Source organism: Rissa tridactyla, chromosome 10, assembly GCF_028500815.1.
Source record: "Rissa tridactyla isolate bRisTri1 chromosome 10, bRisTri1.patW.cur.20221130, whole genome shotgun sequence".
NCBI classification, from domain to species: Eukaryota; Metazoa; Chordata; class Aves; order Charadriiformes; family Laridae; genus Rissa; species Rissa tridactyla.
In genome coordinates this window covers 5,691,926-5,710,324 of record NC_071475.1, presented here as the reverse complement: position 1 = coordinate 5,710,324, position 18,399 = coordinate 5,691,926, and the positions used below count along the sequence as shown (strand labels likewise).

Below are 18,399 nucleotides of genomic sequence, written 5' to 3'. Positions count from 1 at the left end.
GTCCTTTATACATCTATTTAAGGGTCCCACGTGATGAAGGCTGCCTGCCTGGCCACTCCCAGCCAGGGCAAACAAGCCAGCTCCAGAGGAGACTCCGGCAGCGGCTTCCAAGGCAGACGTTGCATCAGCCAGGTGTGCAGGAAGTGGCGGAGATAAAGCAGCTGTTGACGAAGGGGCTCTCGGATGGAGGCCGCTTCAGGAATCCCATGGAAAGGACGACAGGAAGGAGAGAGATGCTCCGCACACAGAACAAGCTTCATCGGCTTCAGAAAGCCTTTGTGCTGGGGCTCCGGACCTGGCCTTTCTCCCAGAGATGATGCAACACTGAGGAACAAGGTCTGTGCCAGAGAAAACTATTCACAGGCTATGCAGATGGCAACGCAGCCAAAGGATCTCGGATCAAAACATGCCGGAGCCCATCCAGGCCCAGTAAGCCCCCCCCTCAGCCTCCTTCTGTGCCCCTCGGGACCCACCATTTCACATTGCCCCCTCACTCCTAGTGTGACCACGGCTTCAGGTGGAATGAAGGACCTTATGATAGCAAGAAAGAAGTAAAAGGGGGTTTTAAAGTCCTGCAAAAATCACAGCTCGCCCTCTGATCTGTTGGAGGGGAGAGACGGGGGAGACACTGAGTCCAAAGCCTCAAATCTCCCAGGCAGGGATCCTCCCGTCGCCGTGGCTTGCCAGCGCACGCCTGAGCTCCCCAAACACGTAGGGCAGCTCTCCGCTCGCCGGCAGCCTCGGCCCCACTCTCACACACCAGGAAACCATGCAGGGACAGCCCGGGCAGCCATGGCAACATCACACAGCGTGACAATTATGGAGCCGCGGCTCCCAAGTGAGGGTTCAGCCTCACTTCCCATTATAGGGCTCGTTTTGACCCTTCTTCCCCCCAGCTCGACCCATCACCGAGTGCCCTCCCAGCTCCAGCCTGGCCTCTGCAGTTTGCGAGGAGCGAGTTTCGCAGCACCTGGGCTGGAGTTCATGCAAATACATTGTTTCTCCACATTGTAAGGAAGTTACTCTAGGCTTGTGTAATCCTCATGAGCCGCGTCCCAACAAACACCGGTTTGTCCGACGTGCCTCAAGTAGGAAACCCAGCTACAAAAACACCTGCAACCTGGACACAGTCGGATACATTTACTCATTGAGCTATGTAATAAGGGAGAAGCATTAAAATCCAGTGAATTTTACACAGTAAATAAGGATTTCAGCAATGTTCCAGCATAGTGGCAAGTTTCAAAGCCCAGCCTGCTGCTCAGTCTCACCACATCCCCTTCTCAGGGACGTCTCTGCAGGAGACACCACCAACTGTGGCACTTGCCCAGGCACCAGTGCCCAGCGGCACTCTGGTCATTTAAGATGGTTCTGGGACCCTTAGAAAACTCACACATTTCCTGCAGATCTAGTTTCCCCAGCACAAAACCTGTTAGAGTGTATACAGAGTCAGTAGGACAGTGGTGCAGAGCAATCACGAAGGCCCAAAGGCAGCGTATCAGCCAAAAAGCCTTATTTCCCCTTTTGGGGCTTCTACCCGCTTGCTGCTGCTGAATTATGTTCAAGAGATGTTCTTTACTGCAGTTCATTTTTCTGGCTTACTTGTATCTCATGTTATATTGTATTTTGGCACTAGCAAGGTACATGCTGATCCCAAAACACAGGTACTACCAACACGGCAGCACGGCGTGACCCGGCTCTGCATGTCAGATCCTCTGTGCACAGTGGATATTCACCCAATTGCAACGTTAGAGTAGTCAGATTTACAGAATAAGCCATCAGCCAACAATATAATGGACCATCAAGCTTTGACGAATATAAGTTTTAGTACGTTATTGGTACAACAAGGTAATCAAAGACTTGCTCTCACACCAGAGGTGTGACACTTAGTCGGGAAGCTCCTACCTGCTCCATAATTGCTGGCAAGAAATGCAAAGCTCAGTGGTACAGACAGCGCCGAGAGCCACGGTCACTTTTCGACTAGCCCATTTTTTGTTAACAAGATGAAAAGCAGATAATCCAGCTGAATGCATTTTCAAAGTAAATGCGGATGACCAGAAATCAGCAATCGCAAATCTGCAACTGGTGACTGAATAAAGACAAAAGTCACTTAAACCAGATTTATTTCTGGTGACTTGCAGATAAATTAGGAACCTCTTCCTTTGCGAAGAGCTTCTCTATGAGCGCACAACACTGTAACCAACCACCTTAACTGCATGTGGGTGGTAGCATGGGAGTACTGACATCAAACAGTTGGCCAAGAGTGCTCGTTGTACGAAAGCGATGCTGAGCAAGTGGTTCTGTAACACATCAATAATGAAATGCTATCTGCTACCACAGCCACTGGGTTTTTTGAATGTTGAATTATGAGCAGAGTAATATATTGAGGACGTTTTCATGACTATTGCAAACGCAACTAAGCACAGGTATGTACAACCACACGATGGAACGAAGGTTGAAACACAAGAGTTGCTCATGCTGAAGAGGCCGACAACCCTCCTCCAGCAGGTCACCTCCATCAGCCCCTGGATGCTGGGGAGAGGGGGGTGATGACACAGCGAAGAGGGAAGGCAAGGAAGGGGGGAGATTTCTTTCCTGCTAAGTCCTCACAACCTCTTTCATGTGCAGCACTTCCTGCGAGTTGCTTCTGCAGGTTAAGACAGATAGGGCTGTCTGGACAAGGGATTGCCGCACTACATCTTGAAGCTGGAGGCCTTTGCTTTACACTGTGTAGTGCCCCAACACGTTTCTGCAGTTTGCTATCCCTTAGCCCTAAGCAAGGAAACTTGCAGTTGCTAGACAACCTCCTTCTCACCTCAGAAACAGCTCCATTTATGTGACAAATCGATAGGCTCAATGTTCAAAAAGCTACAGAGTTTTGAGCTGCCTCTTCTTCCTTAGGCCACAGAAGTGTTTCCTCACTCCACAGCTGTGGAGATGAGAGCCATGGGGCTCCTCCCTGGCCCGACCTGGAGGAGGAGGAGAGGAGAGGTAGGAATGCAGCCGCGCAGGAGGAGGCGAGAGCAGCCCAGGTAGCTCCAGGTCCTCCTCTGCGCAGGCGAGGATGAGCATGCGGGCAGGCAGGGCTCTACCTGCACCCAGCAGCAGATTTTCAGAGCTACCAGAAGAGAATCTGAGAGCTCTGCAAGTCTGCAAAGACATCTGGAACAAGGTAATCTATGGAAATAATAGAAACTCGTCAGCCATCAAGGGAGTGGTGGAATGGACAAATAAAAAGTAGAAGCACAATCTGGAGCCATTACCAAACTGAGTCACTCAGTTCCCCAGGTGAATTTACAAAGCAAGGGAGGAGCGGAATCACTGAAGTACTTTCATTTGGATGGCACAAAAACCAGCAAACAAGTGCCATTAGAATGCTGCTTCTGACAATTATTTAATATTGTTTCAAACACGAATAAACTTTCCGACTAAGTCCAGTTAACTTGAGAGACAGAGAATATCCTACATTAATTTACGAATGAAACCTACCAGGAGAGCTTGTGCTTCCTTTGCCTCTCAGAGGAATTGTAATCATATTGCCATTGTGCAATTTTTTTAATCCTGTTTCTAAAAAAGGCTGAAAAAGATTTACAGACTTCTGCTGCGGTCAACTGGAATTCAGAAATGCTCATCTGAATACAGTGAGTGTACACAGTTACATCAGGGCTTCTCTGTAGAGGCTTTCAGAAAGCCTCAACCATATCTTAAACATCTGAAGCAACGCAGTATGGGAAAGAACCGAGTTCCAACGATGCAAGCCACAAAGCATTAAATTTCAGAGTTCCCTTCACATCTTATGTGTCTTATGCAAGGCAGTATTCTAGCACCAGGTTAACTATTTCTCCGCTAAATTCATCTCTTAATTTCATGATCTTGGCTTTGACTGCAAGTGCACGTATCTGAACTTGTGCCAACTGATCATGGTACAAACCTTTGAAGATTCTTAAACTCCAAAGTCAGGAAAGGAGTATTATTGTAATTAAAAAAAAAATAATCACAATATATTTTCTCCAGAATGAAATGAGTTGGGCCTCTTTTAAAAGACTAAGATGAACATTTGCTCCTTTCCCCTTCCCTGTAAATGATTCCAATGTTTAATTACTATCATTGCTAAGAAACTGTACTTCAAGACTGAATTTGTCTACCCTCAGTTGATATTGCTATGCCTTTGTCAGCAAATCTCACAAGTCCTTTTAGAGAAAGCTCAAGTCCTCCCTCAATTGTCTTTTCAATAAGCTGAGTAAGTTGAGCTCCTTTAAGCCTCACATCATGAGGCTTATTTTCCAGTCCCTGGATCATTTCTGCAGCTGTCCTTTGAATTGTCTCCAAATACACTGGCATTCTTCTTGAAGCATGGAAACCAAAATTCAATTCCAGTATCAGTCTCAACATTGCTGTGTTAAGATTACTTATTTTTGCTTGACATTCCTTTCCCCCACTTTTTTTTTCCCCTCAATATACTCAAGAATCACATTAATCCTTCTAAATAAAATACTGTCCCAAGTACCATGTAGAGGCAACTAGCTGTAAAGACCTTAAAGCCCTTTGAACTACCGGCTTTCCAAAATGCTGTTTCACAATCTATAGGTGGGTTTGCAGTTTTGCTAACAAATGCGTCATCTGCAACTGTATGGATTCATATCTTTTGATGAAATGTGGCAAAACAACCCAGAGCTCCCTAAACATACTTTATCACCCCACTAGTGTCTCTCTGACAGAAGCTTTATCAAACATTTTATGCTAGCCAGATAAAAATTTTCTAAAGAGCAGTAAATTAAAAGCTGATTTCATCTCACAACCTTCTATAAAGCTAGGTGTGTCCTTTTTAAGTTACAATCCCAGATATTTTACATCTCCACTGCTAATGCAATTTCTCCAGCACAGCCATTCCTACTGTCAGAGTACCTCGCCTTCTTCCTCTTAACTCTTGCCCTCTCCACCCAAAACAGAGATGTCCCCCACGCCTCCTCCACCCAGTCCAACTCCCACAGAACCACAGAACAATCCAGGCAGGAAAGGACCACCAAAGGTTAACTGACCGAAATCCCCTCCTCTTCCCAAAGCAGGGCCAACCGGGATCAGGTTGCTTCAGGGCTTTGCTCGTTTCTTCTCCAGGGCCACAGTTTGCGTAACTATGCATTTTAAGGCCAAAAATAACCTTCTGATGATCTGACTTTCCACCTAACAAAGACTGGAAAAATCTCACCTAGTCTTTTCTGCACTTGGCATCGCAGCTTACAGACGAGCTAGACCATGTTTGTCAAGCACAGTCTAAAAACCAGCATATGGATTTCCACAATTCTCTGGGGGGAATTTAAAATCATGCAACAGACTGCAGTCTAGAGGTCCCCAGGCACCATCAACCCAAGCCATTAAGTCTTCACAGTGAGCACAGCACATTTGTACTTTTTATGAAAAAAGTGTAACTTTTTTTTTTTTTTAAACTAAAACTACACCAAACACTTTCTTGGAAGCCTTTGAAGAATGTTTCCAACTACCCAAGTGAAGCTCCAGCTCTAACTACACCTCCGAAGAGGACTGTTCTTCCACTGCGTACACAGATGACTTAAGACATTAGCTTCCCCACAGTTTCATGAAACATGTATTAGTGGCAAACATATTGATATAATTTTAAATGTTATCTTCCATATTCACAGTGCTAAGATTTATCAGCACCTATCTTTATCAATACATTTATTTAACAATGCACTCCCAGGACCCGTTTCCTTGACTACCTAAGTAAGGATGTCCAACATCCCTTAACTAGCACAGAATATTTTTCAGCTCACACAGACCAGTTCCTACAAAGCTTACCAGTTCTTACTTCAGTCACTAACAAGAATCTCCCCCATCCCTCCAAAACCCCCATAATTATAGAAACAAAGGATTAATGTGGACATATATTTATCTAGACAAAAGCATGTCATAATAGTCAGTTATCTCCCTTTCCATAAAGAATAGCTACGTGAAATCAAAGCGACTGAGAGCAGGGCTGGATTTAATGTAACAGCATGAACTACTACACTGAAATTAGAGATGTTAGCCAAGATCCTGTGATCCTCTCATCTTGCGTTCTTCCCTAAGCATCAATTTTTGGCCCAGTCAGAGATGAACAAACCCTTCAGTCTGACTTGGGAGAGTCACTCTGTTCTCACGTTACGTTCCCTGCTCTCCTGTCTGGGATTATCAGTGCTGTATTCCCTGCCAACAGCACAGAACCTCTTTAAACCTGGAAAAATTGTAGAACAGAATAAAAAAAAAAAAAAAAAACCACCACAAAACCATCACATGATCACATGAGTAAATGAGGCTTGACAGCATGATGGATGCTGCAGGTTCACAAGTATGAAGGCACTCCTAAGAAGATGGCTTGCGCCTGTTACAGCTTCACATAAGCATAAAAGACGCTGGTTTGCCGCATTCAGGAGGGAGATGCTCAACTATTTAGATTGGACGCATTTTATATAAGACCGAAGATGACTAAGTCACAGCTGGACAGATTATGTTCTAGAAGCAAGCTATGCACTCCTCCCTGTACCTTACACACCAGCGTTTCCTAATCTGCATCTTTTCTCCTTTCCCTTTCAAACCCAAGACGCTGAATTCTCCCAAGAAAAAAATAGCCAGAAAATATTCAGGGCAACATCCTTTAACCGAAAGGAATTTCACATACACCAGTCATCATAGGGCTAATTTGATTTTGTCATTATGGAAAAACTGAGAACTATCAAGGCCTCAGCAGGGTAACAGTTGGATAGGAGAATGATCTCAACACAGGAGAAAAACAGCACAGACAGGAATTATCTTCCTGAATAATGCAGATAGATTTTGTGTGCACTAAGCATCCAAACACAGTTTGCCAAGATACTCTGAAGGCCCCTTCACATAGTTTATCAGTCCTGATGGCTACATATCAGTAGCAACATTGTTCTTAACCCAAACTATCTTGTAGCATCACAATGCTAGTGAAAACAAGCAGGAAAAACACCCTGGCTCATACTACCAGGCTTCCCCATCAACAAATACAGGACATTTTTTCACCCATATTCACTACACAACGTACTCCCCACCACACCTATTAACATCGGTATTAAAACCGCTGATTGCTTTACTGAAAGAAACCAAAGGTATATACAGAAACAACACAGCACTACAGAACATGGACACGTGGGCAGAGACAAGGACTGGCATGGGTGAGACAGCTACCTAAAAAAGTCCAAGAGAAGCAGTTTGCACCACTAGACCAGGAGTCCAAAAAAAATAAACAATAAATCCATGTTTTACCCTCACAGTGCCTATAAGATGTCCTATGCAAGCTAATTGCTTTTCTGTGCCTTAATCTTCCCATTGGTAAAATCAGAATACTACTTCTGAGATGCCACACACCATGTTTTGAGCCGTGCACATGAAAGCTAGAGCTAACCAGATTTAACCAGAACAGGACTGGGGACAAACCACCCTGGCAGAATTGCATCTCGAACTTCTGGGTGGAAAAATCACCTGAAAAAAAAAGTGTAAACCACTGTGGCCATTTCACTCATTTCATTCATGGTTGGTACAGGCTAAGGACCCACGCACGCATCCGGAGTGAGAAGCAGCAGCCCCACAAAAAGCAGGGATGATATGTTTAACTGGAGAGATTTTCACCTAAGCTAAACTGCACCTTCTCAATACTAACAGAACTCCATAGCAAGTCCCATTGTTCGAGATGAATTTGTACATTTTAAACCCACATACCATTTCAGTAACAACCATCTTCCTTAACAACTTAGGTAATTTTGTTTTACAAAATGCTGAAAAGTTTCCATCATTTTTCAAATATGTGTCAAGGCCATTTATTTCCTCCCTCACAACCTTCTCTTCACGTAAAACTGAAAATATCAGAACTCCTTGCAAACGTTACCCCAACACAGCGACTCTCATGGGAACAGCCTACTTCACTATCGCTCAGAAAAAGGAGTGACACCTTAAACTCTGACACTGGAAGAGCAACAGAAAGCTACAAACTTTGCTCACAAGAACAGCCTGCTCCTAAACCACCCCCATCCATCTCTGCTGTGTGACATGGCTTGAAAAAAAGAAGGAATTTTCAGTCAAAGGATTTCACTGAAAGGATCCTGGTTACATTTTCATACAGTTCCGCAAAAAACAGAGAAGTTACATCAACATTTGGACACGCCATTTCATTCAATGCTCCTCCAAGGTCCTCTTCTCCACGTGCAATTCAAGAAATTTCTGCTGACCAGTTTCAAGCTGACAGTTCCAAGCAATGCCTGAAAAAAGCCTAACTAATGACTGCAGGTTTCAATGTATAGTCTCACTTTTAGAATACGCTAGCGCTGTATTCTTTATTAATTTATTACTTCTATCTGCATACGTAAGGCTTAGAAATACAGGAGCAGGAAATACAAACTGTGACACATTTCAAGCTTACGTTCTCTGGCAGCCTGTGAGGAAAGCCTTTTCCCAGTTTGTGAATTTTTCATCTTCTTACAAATCCTATACGTGAACCTTTCCTAAAGGATACTCTGAACCCACAGTGGCTGAAGAGAATCCATCAAACAGCAGACTTGTGACACCAGATGCAAGCACTTCTATGCTCGGCTTCTTGAACTTCTCTGACTGACCCACGTGTTTCCAGGAGCTCCAAGTGTGTTCAGGAGTTAAGCTGGAAAGGTAACAAGCACTGCTCTTCTAGCAGAACTAACGGCGATTTCCACAGGTGTGTAAAGGATGTCATCAGCTTGTGATTTCAGCATCCAAGTGTCTCCCACCTCAGGCAGAGCACCCAAGAACAGCCTCTCCAAACAGGACCGCCGCAGGGCAGCATTAATATATTTCCTTTACACATCTCACAAGTCGTAGTTTTAACCTCAGCAGAGATCTTCATACTGACAAGGCAGTTATCTAAAGACACAGGTTTGGGATGGCATAACCCAAAATACAATGCCTATTACTTAGTAAAACTTCCCACGTTCTGCCCAGCCACTGTCAGATAAAGGACGTGTCCCAACCCTGGGTACTTACCTGGGGGCACGGGCAGGGAGTGGATACCACCACTCAGATGAAGAACACAGGAATTCTACCTACGTATGTCACCCTTCTGCTCGCCCAGGTATTCAGCTACCACACTTGCAAAGTCAGAACAACTGCTATCAGCCATGAAGCATAACACAGCAGATACAATCTGCTTAGTTCCTTTATTGCAATGTGACTGATTTGGACCTATTTGTGAAGATTTTTGTTAAATAAAAGATTACCCTCACAAGAGATGAGATTTCTTGCTTATGAGACAGATTGCTCACACGCAACCTAAATTTTTTGCACAGCAATATGCATTTGGAGATGTCACGACATGCTAACATTTAAATAACTTTATTCAAACTCAAGTAGACAAAATGCTGCCTCAAGTTCTACTAGACCAAATAGTCTCACCAGGTAGGAAACTAAAAGCCTCGATTCACAGTGAGTAGACGGAGCAGCACACGCTGGGATTTGCAGTACACAGACAACTGCTCTATTTCAAATACATGCTGCTATAACCAAGTTTTCCATATTAGAGAAACAGGATTCAAGTTTCTGCTGCAACCGGCCTCGGCTGAATTAAATTTTTGCATTGTTCCAGTCACACTTTTGTCTCTATACATTTTCAGCAAAGCTAGGTGTAATTCATGTTATGGGGGTTTTTTACTACTATTTTTTTTATAATTTGATTGATAACATATGCTCAGTAATTCAGAATTTTCTGCATGCTTGGATATCTCACAAGTCATAATGACTGGCAAGCAAATGCAAAATAAAGACTTTCTAATTACCAGGTTAAAAAAAAAAAAAAGGATAAGGAACATTGTGTGGTGCATTTATTTATACAGATTTGAATACTTGTATGCTAATTAACATTTTGCCGCCTTCCAAAATGAGACATCACTTCAGTTCTCTGCTGTATTTACTTTCTGCAAAAGTATACCTACAAGAATTTGCTATTTTCAAAGTTAAGCACCATGTGTAAGTTATAACACCCTTCCTCCATCACAGATCAAGCCTACGTTAAAACTCCTATCTGACCAGCTTCCTAAGCAAACGAGAGCAGATGAAGGAAAGACTACACTGCCAATTTTCAAGCAAGGAACTAAAGGTTTATCTAAAGAAAGCACTCAATGCACACAGACCAAGGGCAAAAATCCACAGTATTTCCCAGACTGCTCACCACGCAGTGGATGGTAGCTCGCTCCCCTCCAAAAGGAGTGTGAAGTTCCAGGGGACAGCCTGAGCTGGCCACACTCTGTGCTGCCACTGAAAGGCGGAGACCCTGCTCCCCTCCTCCGGTCCCCACCACATCCTCTGCGCTTCCACCCATACGCTCTCCCCTATTTATTCTGTGAGGGCTCTGGATGCTTGTCAAATCTCTTGGTGAGCCAATTCAGTTCACTATCTTGGCAAAAAAAAAATAATCCAGCAAAACCCAAAACATAAAATAACCCCAACACAGCTTTCTGCTGGGTTAGCAACCGGAGGAGTTCAGAAAAGGGATCCAGCAAGAACCAGAGCTGGCAAACGGAAAAGGCAGAACTCCCCATTGGGTGGGAGAGGAAGGGGGGAGCAAAACTTCCCCCATTCAGCAGCAGAGCTGTTGGATGTACTCAGCTGTCTCGTGTAACTTCACCCGGAGTAACCTCTCTCGCAGGGTGCAGTTCTGCAATAGTTTCAAGCTGACTTCAGCTGGCACAGCCTCGGTGCAGCCTCCCCATCCCTTTCTGCACTGGTGCTAACCTGACCCCACAGCTGAGCAGTTCAGGCAGAAGCCAGCAGAAAACTCTTACTCCCATAAATGAAATGCATTTCTTTTCCTCATGGTAGCCTTCCTGAATAGTTCACTACTGGGGCAGGCATATGCCAGAACAGAGGCAAAATCGATGGTGGGAAGGAGAGCAGGACTGTGGCAGCAGCACATCAGGTCAGCTTGAACTGCCACAGAACCATACCGCTACTGCGCACCAAAAACCTGTGCAAAGTTGTGCAAACAATATAGAGTGCATCACAAACACCCATCCCAGTTTAATACACAAATTTCCATATATGAGCAAACCCTGAGGTGGATATTAGAAGAACTGCACAACAAAGTGAGTTTGTGGCTAGCTCAGAACCTGACTTTCACCCTACAAGTATCTTTGTTCCCTATTAACCTTCAGGCCATCTCAAACTCTAACGTCCTTGAAATTCATGAAACTACAAGAGAACTTTCAATTAGAAAGCCAGGCTCCTCTACAGTCAAGCACAGCCTACTTAACTTGATCAAGCAGTCATCTTTTCTTCTAAAGGTTCACTTTAGCTGCATTTATACAGGAAGCTTCCAGATCTTTGCTGTGGCAAAAGTTAATCTACAGCCACATTACTGAAAGCATTCTTGCAGCGTGATTATAAGTTATTCCAACCTAATGCCACCAAAACACAGGAAATCATTTGTTTTAGTGTCTTTAGTTAAAGGCCACATGAATGCAAAAGGCTCATATATTCTTCCAAGTATCTATAAATTGATACTGCAACTCAGGTTGAGACATGCTAACTATTTTAAGGGCTCCATGCTGAACCCCCAGGGCACTTCAGTTTCCTAAATCACTGGTTCTCAAACTTTTCCCAGTGTGTTCCTTCCTGCCTACAAGCAAGGATACATTCTCACCTCTTCACTCTCCAAGAAAAACATTTGAGAATTGCTCCTTGGGAGCAGCTTCCACACAGACATCCTGAAGTGGTACCAGCCCTAGAGAGCAACCGATAAAATGGCCAGAAAGATGTCATTTGGGCAGAGGCATACCTAGGAAACAAGGCCACACTGAAAAATACTCCTCGCTCTCATTCTCTGCACTACCTGGACCTGTGACGAGACGTCTCAGTTCTCCTGGTCCCATCTTCCTTCCAGCTATCACCTCTGCAGCTCCCATGTTCTGCTCCCAGAAGCAGGCTGCGTCTTTCTCTCCTCCAGTCTGAGCAACGCTGTCTTACATGGGCTTCCTTATCCAAATATTTCCATGCAACTCAATCCTCAAAAATCCTCCAGCCAGTTATTTTCATGACTCAAAGTCTATGCAAAACCAAGAGACTGCATTATCTGACACCGACAAACTAAAACTCCAAGCTGCATCCTGACTTTTTTTTTTTTTCTTTTACTGAATCACCCTCAGCAGGCACATTCTGTTAAAAAGTCTGACGACGGGGTCTCACACTCCTTCCCTATCAACAACTTGCATTTCAAACTGCTCACTTCAAAGTCAAGAGGATTCTTTGCAGTATCAGTCAGAACTTCGAACCGTTTTCTGGGCTGCTGGCGTGGTCACTGAAAAAGTTTTGTCCCATAAATCAGCACGGCTGCAAAAGAAAACCCTGGTATGAGATCCATAAGGACAACAGGAATAAGTCTGAGTCACTAAATGAGCAGCTACCAAATCCAGACAATATCTTCGTGTCAATGCGTATGATTGTAATTGTAATCATGCTCTAAATATGAACACATCAAAAGCACCGTGACCTTTCTACTCTGAAATTACTTTGCAATATTTTAGGGCTTAAGCATTTTGGTTTTAAAACTAACTCACATTCTGTCTCAAAAGGCTGCTTGTAAGTGAAAAAAATAACTAAGCTCACTTAGAACAGCATGAATAAGCAAAAAAGTTTGCTGCCTTGAAAACTGCATAGATCTGACTGCTTGGGATACCTCCCCTTTGCTAAACTTAGCCCTTCCATGACCCTCAGGGAGGAATGCAAGACCTGTCTACGTTATCAAGTTTATAAGGATTAAACTTTAGCATAAACAACAGATCACTTCTAAACTTCACTCTAAAAGCCAAATTCCTGACTATTTCTCAACGCCACTCTTCTATGTTCCTCCCTCTTCCTTCTCCCCTTTTTCTTCATGTTTGGTGAATGTGGGACTATTGGATTCCTGACCACAAAAGAAATTACTTCTCCTGCTCACTAAAAAACTTGCCACTCAAACTGCTGACAAGTCCTCCCACATTTTTCCACCTTGAAGTCTGAGCACATCAGTACACTTTTCTGAGTATTTCCCATATTGCTCATTAAAATAATTGGGGTTTGTGTGTGTTTGGTAGGAAGAAAATGAAACTCACCAAGAAAGTTTTTCTTTCTCAAATTTATTATTTAAAAATAAAATTTGTTTGTTCTACTGTTTAAGCATTTAAATTAGATTTAAGCATCAGAAAGTTGCAGATTTACAATTTAAACAACAACATTGACGTTCCTATAGGGCTTGTGGCAACAAAAACTAGCATCAGGGCTAGTTTTCTTCTTTTGGGCTACAGCTTTTCAAGTTCAGACTCATCAGTTGAAGTGAGGGAAAAATCCCTTTAGCTATTTTTGTTACAGGAAAATAATACTTCACCACTCAGCTAGGGGGGAACGGGGACGATGAACAAGAATCTCCTGATTTGTCGCGTAGATCATCCTCCGAGACAAAGAGCATCTTTACTAATTATAGAAGAAAAAAAAAATTTTTAAACTAGGAGCAGTTGAAAAAACTGTTTCTCAGCATGCTCAGTGGGCATTAGCTGCGATTTCAGCAGCTTAGCAAGTCCCACCCCTGCGTGAGCTCAGCAGGGAGGCCAGGAGCACTGCACATTCTCCCTGCTCAGCAGGGACGGGGGCCGCCGCTCGGCTGATTTGCTACAGGAATACTGGAAAATTGCCACCAAAATAGCAAATCCTGTGAAAAAAAACACAAAAACAAAACCCAACCACAAACCAAACACCCAAACCCAAGAAACTCCCAGCAACTTCAGTAAGAAATTAAGAAAAGAGAAAAAGTGGAAAGAAATCTCTGGTCCCACAGTTTCAAGATGTTGAACTCTTGCTGCATTATGGTCTGGGGCTTTTTCCATGATCAAAATAAGCAAAAGGTTTAGGCTAAGCCAGATTTATGCAAAACTGCCTCTAACAATGTAAGTACAAACTTACTGTGCACTAACTCTTGCCACAAGTTGGTCATGGAAGCCAAAGACTGGCTGTAGAATGCGTAACAGCTTTAACATCCATAGCTTTTTTTTTTTTAATTTGGAAGAGAAAAAAACTAAAGAGACAAGTAAAATGCAACAAAGTCTTTATTTTAAAATCAAATAGTAGCTTTAGTTTTGTAGGGGCAACTGAGACTTAGTATCTCACATGCTATCCATTTAAACATACATTTAATGCTTTCAACTCAAGTACCGCTACTACATCTTGTGTATATATATATATAAAACTTTGCCTATTGCAACCTTTCTAATATACGGCACGTAACATCAGATTTCACTGGCAAGATTTCAGAGTTACACATCCAAGCAGCACCAGAGTAAGAACACAAATGTGCATCTGTAACACAGTAATAATTGCCATGAGAACAATGATTTTTGAAGTTTCAAACCTCTGAACACTCATTATGTTTGTTTTACTATTGCCAGAATAGATAGAAACATTTTTATCTCATCACATCATTCAAAACAAGTTCGTAAAAGTCTGATCACTCAAAATGGGAGAAAGAATAGACCGGTCAGACTCATAAATAACACGGCTGGGACATCACACATTTAGTTCTCCCTTGCATGCTTTGCACCTGGAAGTCTGAATTAAATTTTTTTTTTTTTTTTACTTCAGAGAACATCTGGAAAATTTAAATCAGCATTTGTTGTTGGATTCCCCACCCCCACCCAAAAAAAAGAGCATAAACTTCTGCACATTCTGAGATGCCAGTTTGATACCATCTCTTTCCTATGGGTTTTTTCCAACTTTGACCTATTACTTTTCAAAATAAGATCTGGTTGTAACTGAGTCCTCTTTCTAAAAAAGAATTTAAGCATACGTGGGATTTCACTACCTCACCTTGGGGTGGTGAAATCATAGACAACATTAGCTAAGGAATATTACTTTCAGGTCACTTGGGTTATGACAGTAAAATGAAAAGCCAGGGCCTTGTCAAAGCGGTGCCAGTTATTCAACAGAATGAGAGGCAGCAGACTAATTCCCCATCATAACATACAGAGAGACTGTAAACAACGTACAGAGAGACTGTGAACAAAGACTAAGGGGCCATGAAGATCACTTTGTTATATTTTAGTAAACTGAGGAGCTAGTTTTCATACCCACAAAATCCTAAATCCATTACTATTGTCATGTCAGTCCGTGCTAGGCAGCAGATACCACATTCAGCCCCAGTGATGGATGCATTTTAGATGGGTTAAAAGCTGCTCACCCCACTTGGTGAAATAATTTGGGTGCTACAGATCCTCAAATATAAGAGCTCGTTTGGCATCTACCACAGGACTGCTGCCAGTCAAGCGGATTCAAGGGCATGTTTTAATCTCTCTCACATTATTCTGGTCCTGGAATTTTTGCTTCAAGCTCACAGTAATTCTCAGTTTGGTAACTCAGGCCAGGGCAAGGGGCTCCTCATTACAGGTGTTAGTTTACAAAGATGGCAGTTATTTTCTAATGCTAACGTATTCCCATTTCCCATACTGCATACCTCCACCAACAGTTTCATCTTTAACAAATGCACTGGAATACACCGATAGCTCCAAGACAACAACATAATATCATACAGACAGCAGCCAGTGCCAAATGGTTAGTTAAGCAAATAAGAAAAGCACTCATTCTTCCTTTTAAAAAAAAAAAAAAAAAAAGGAAACTATTGCAGTCAAGTAGACAGAGTGTGGGGATAGGAGCTGGCAGATTCCACAATACATAGTCACGTCAAAAATGGCCTCCTGCAAACTGTTCCTTCATCAAGCATTTGAGTCAACCGAAAGAGAACAACCTTCCCCATTATTCACAGGAGGTTTCACCCCACTGTTCCACAGCAGAGCAGCGTTTTCTAAACGTTTTGACGTACAACTGCCCAAGCAGCACAGAGGATAAATTTTACCCTGCAGTAGAGGGGAAACTCCTCTCCCCGCTCCCTGTTTGCAGTCCCAAAGTTGAGCCGGGCCTTTATTTTGACTGTTCCCTGGTCTGTGAATGGAAAATCCCTTCTCAGCACTAGCAGGCTGGTGTCTGCTGCACACACCCACTGCACACAGCAGAAATTCCAGTCAATAAGGCAAGTGGGGCCCAGGCGATGGAAGGGGAGGAAGGAGACATACAAACAATAAGAAAAGCATCTGGCTCTGTTACTGGCTGGAAAGGAGACTGGAGTTCAAAAGAGACACGACTGCAGCCTTCAGTTAACAGAAAGATCATATCAATTCTTGCTGTCCTACTTTTCACACAGACCAAAATATCTGGAAAGGGTAACTCGGGGTTTCCAACCAACACTTTAAAGCAATTCCATTAACTCGAGAAAAGTGATGAAACCCACCTTGTAGGTTTTTGTCCCACCGGACCAAAACATACCCCCGCTTCTGCTTTGGACCTGTGGAAACAGCCCAAAAAGTAAAGCCCTTTGCTGAATGTGAGCCAGCCATCTCTCCACCACCACATTAATGGAGGCTGCTCTGCTGTCCTTCCCTGGAGATAGCAGCCAAGTCTACTGAAGCTTCTCTCTCATAGCAACCAGAGCTCCAGAGCCAACAGCAGCTGCTGTCACTGTCTTCAACGCTTACCCACAGGATCCAGAGCAAAGCAACACCCTCCTCCCTGCACCTCTAGAGCAAAAACAAAAAAAACCCAAAACCCAGAAGGGCTAACGACATGACGACTTCCTGGGTCAACCACAAGAGAAAAAAAAAATCCTAGTATTTCCTATGCAAGTGAAATGGGGAATCTCCTATTTCTACTGAAGAAATAGGAAAGTCCTATTCTGGGTTTAGGTTCTGGCAGTAACGCCCCGACAGGGCGAAGGGGAACCGCCTGAAATCCACGGTGTACCACCACACCATCGGACACCCAACATCAAGTTCTTTGAGACCCAGCTGCATCCTTCACACCAGGAGAGACACTTGCTCCCTCGCCCCGGCCCGGCCGTACCCTCAGCGCTCCCATGACATCATGGCCAGAGCCCGCAACAGCCACCGCAGCCCTGCAGCACCCCGTGCCCTCCACACACCTGCACAACACCCCCCTCCAAAAAATAAAGCCCACCCGGGGGATCCTAATTCCGGGCAGAGGAGCGTGGGGACAAGGCCGAGAAAGGGCTGTGAACCCGCCCCACGCCGCTACACCCATTTCCCCGCTTCCACGGGGCCCCACGCGGCCTCGCACCTCCCCTCTTTCCCTCCCCGCCCGACCCGGCGGTGAACTCCGGTCACCAGCACCCAAGGACGAGCCGCCGGGCGACAGTGACCTTGCCGGTGCCGCCGGAGACGAGGCGGCGGAGGGTCGGAGCGGGGCCGGGGGGGGGAGACCGGGCAGGGCGGCCGGGAACCCACCCCGCGGCGGCCACGCGTGACGGGCGGGGAAATGCAGGAGGATCCGCGCTGCAGCCCCCGGCGGCGGGAGCGGGGGGTTACGGGGGAAGACGCCGCACGGGCACCATGAGAAAGCAGAAAATGCAGGTCAAACACTGCCTCCCCCGAGGCCCGGAGGGGCCAGCGGCTCGGGGCGGGCAGCGGCGGCAGGGGCAGGCGGCGGCGGCCCGGAGGAGGCTGCCCCGAGACGGACAACGACCCCCAAGGCCCCTCCCGGACAATAAGAGGGGGAAAAAGGGGAGCGGAGCAGACCAGCCTACAGCGGGGCTTCCCCGGCCATCGCCTCCACCGACAAAGCCCCGCGGCCGAGCCCGGCCCCAACCCCGGCCCCGCACCGACCTGCCACCACCAGCCCCAGCCCAGCCGCCGCGGGCGGGAGCACACCACCGGGAGCGCCATGATGGCCCGCACCGCCGGGCCGGGCCGGGCCGGGCCTCTCCCACCGGGTCGGGTCGAGCGGGGCCTCCCGGGCCACTGCCCCACCGCCGCGGCAGGGCCCTGACGCCCAGGCCCCCGAGGCAGGGCAGGGCGGAGGGCCGGGCCACGGCCCGCGCCGGGAGCCCCCCGCGGCCGCCTCAGCGTTCCCCTCCCGCCAGCCCCACCACCAGCTACGGCCGGTCCCCGCCAGCCTGCCCGCGCCTACCTGGCCGGCCCGTTCCCCGGGCCCCCGCGCGGCACTAGGCCCGGCTCAGCGCCACGGCGTCTCCTGGGCAGCCGGCGGGAGCAAGCCCTCGGCGGCAGCGGCAGCGCCAGCCCCTCCCCCTGGCAGCAGTAGCGGCGGCTTCTCCTCAGGCCGGGCGGAAACGGCACTGGGAGCACGGGGATCCCCGGCGCCGGCGCCAGGGGCGCCCCGGGCACGCCCACCCCCGCTCCCCGTTGGCTGCCACGCCGTAACGCCCCGCCCCTCCGGGACGCCCGCCGCCGCCAACGCCCCGCCCACCCGCGCTTACCATTGGTAGCCTCGCCGCCCGGCCCCGCCCCCTCTCCCGCCTCATTGGGAGCCGCGCCCCCG

At 46.1% G+C, this 18,399-nt stretch overlaps 1 protein-coding gene across 4 annotated transcripts in view; it reads right to left on the bottom strand.

Annotated features, from left to right (window-relative positions):
- The window catches only part of SETD5 (SET domain containing 5), a 68,921-nt gene extending 50,693 nt beyond the window's left edge, over positions 1–18,228 (bottom strand). For 2 of the 4 annotated variants that reach the window (XR_008468642.1, XM_054215834.1), the window contains exon 1: positions 18,031–18,167. The gene's annotated coding sequence lies outside the window, so the exon portion shown is untranslated. Of the gene's footprint in view, positions 1–18,030 lie in introns of all 4 variants that reach the window. The other 2 variants (XM_054215835.1, XM_054215836.1) reach the window with 1 other exon arrangement.
- Positions 18,229–18,399: the final 171 nt, after the last annotated feature.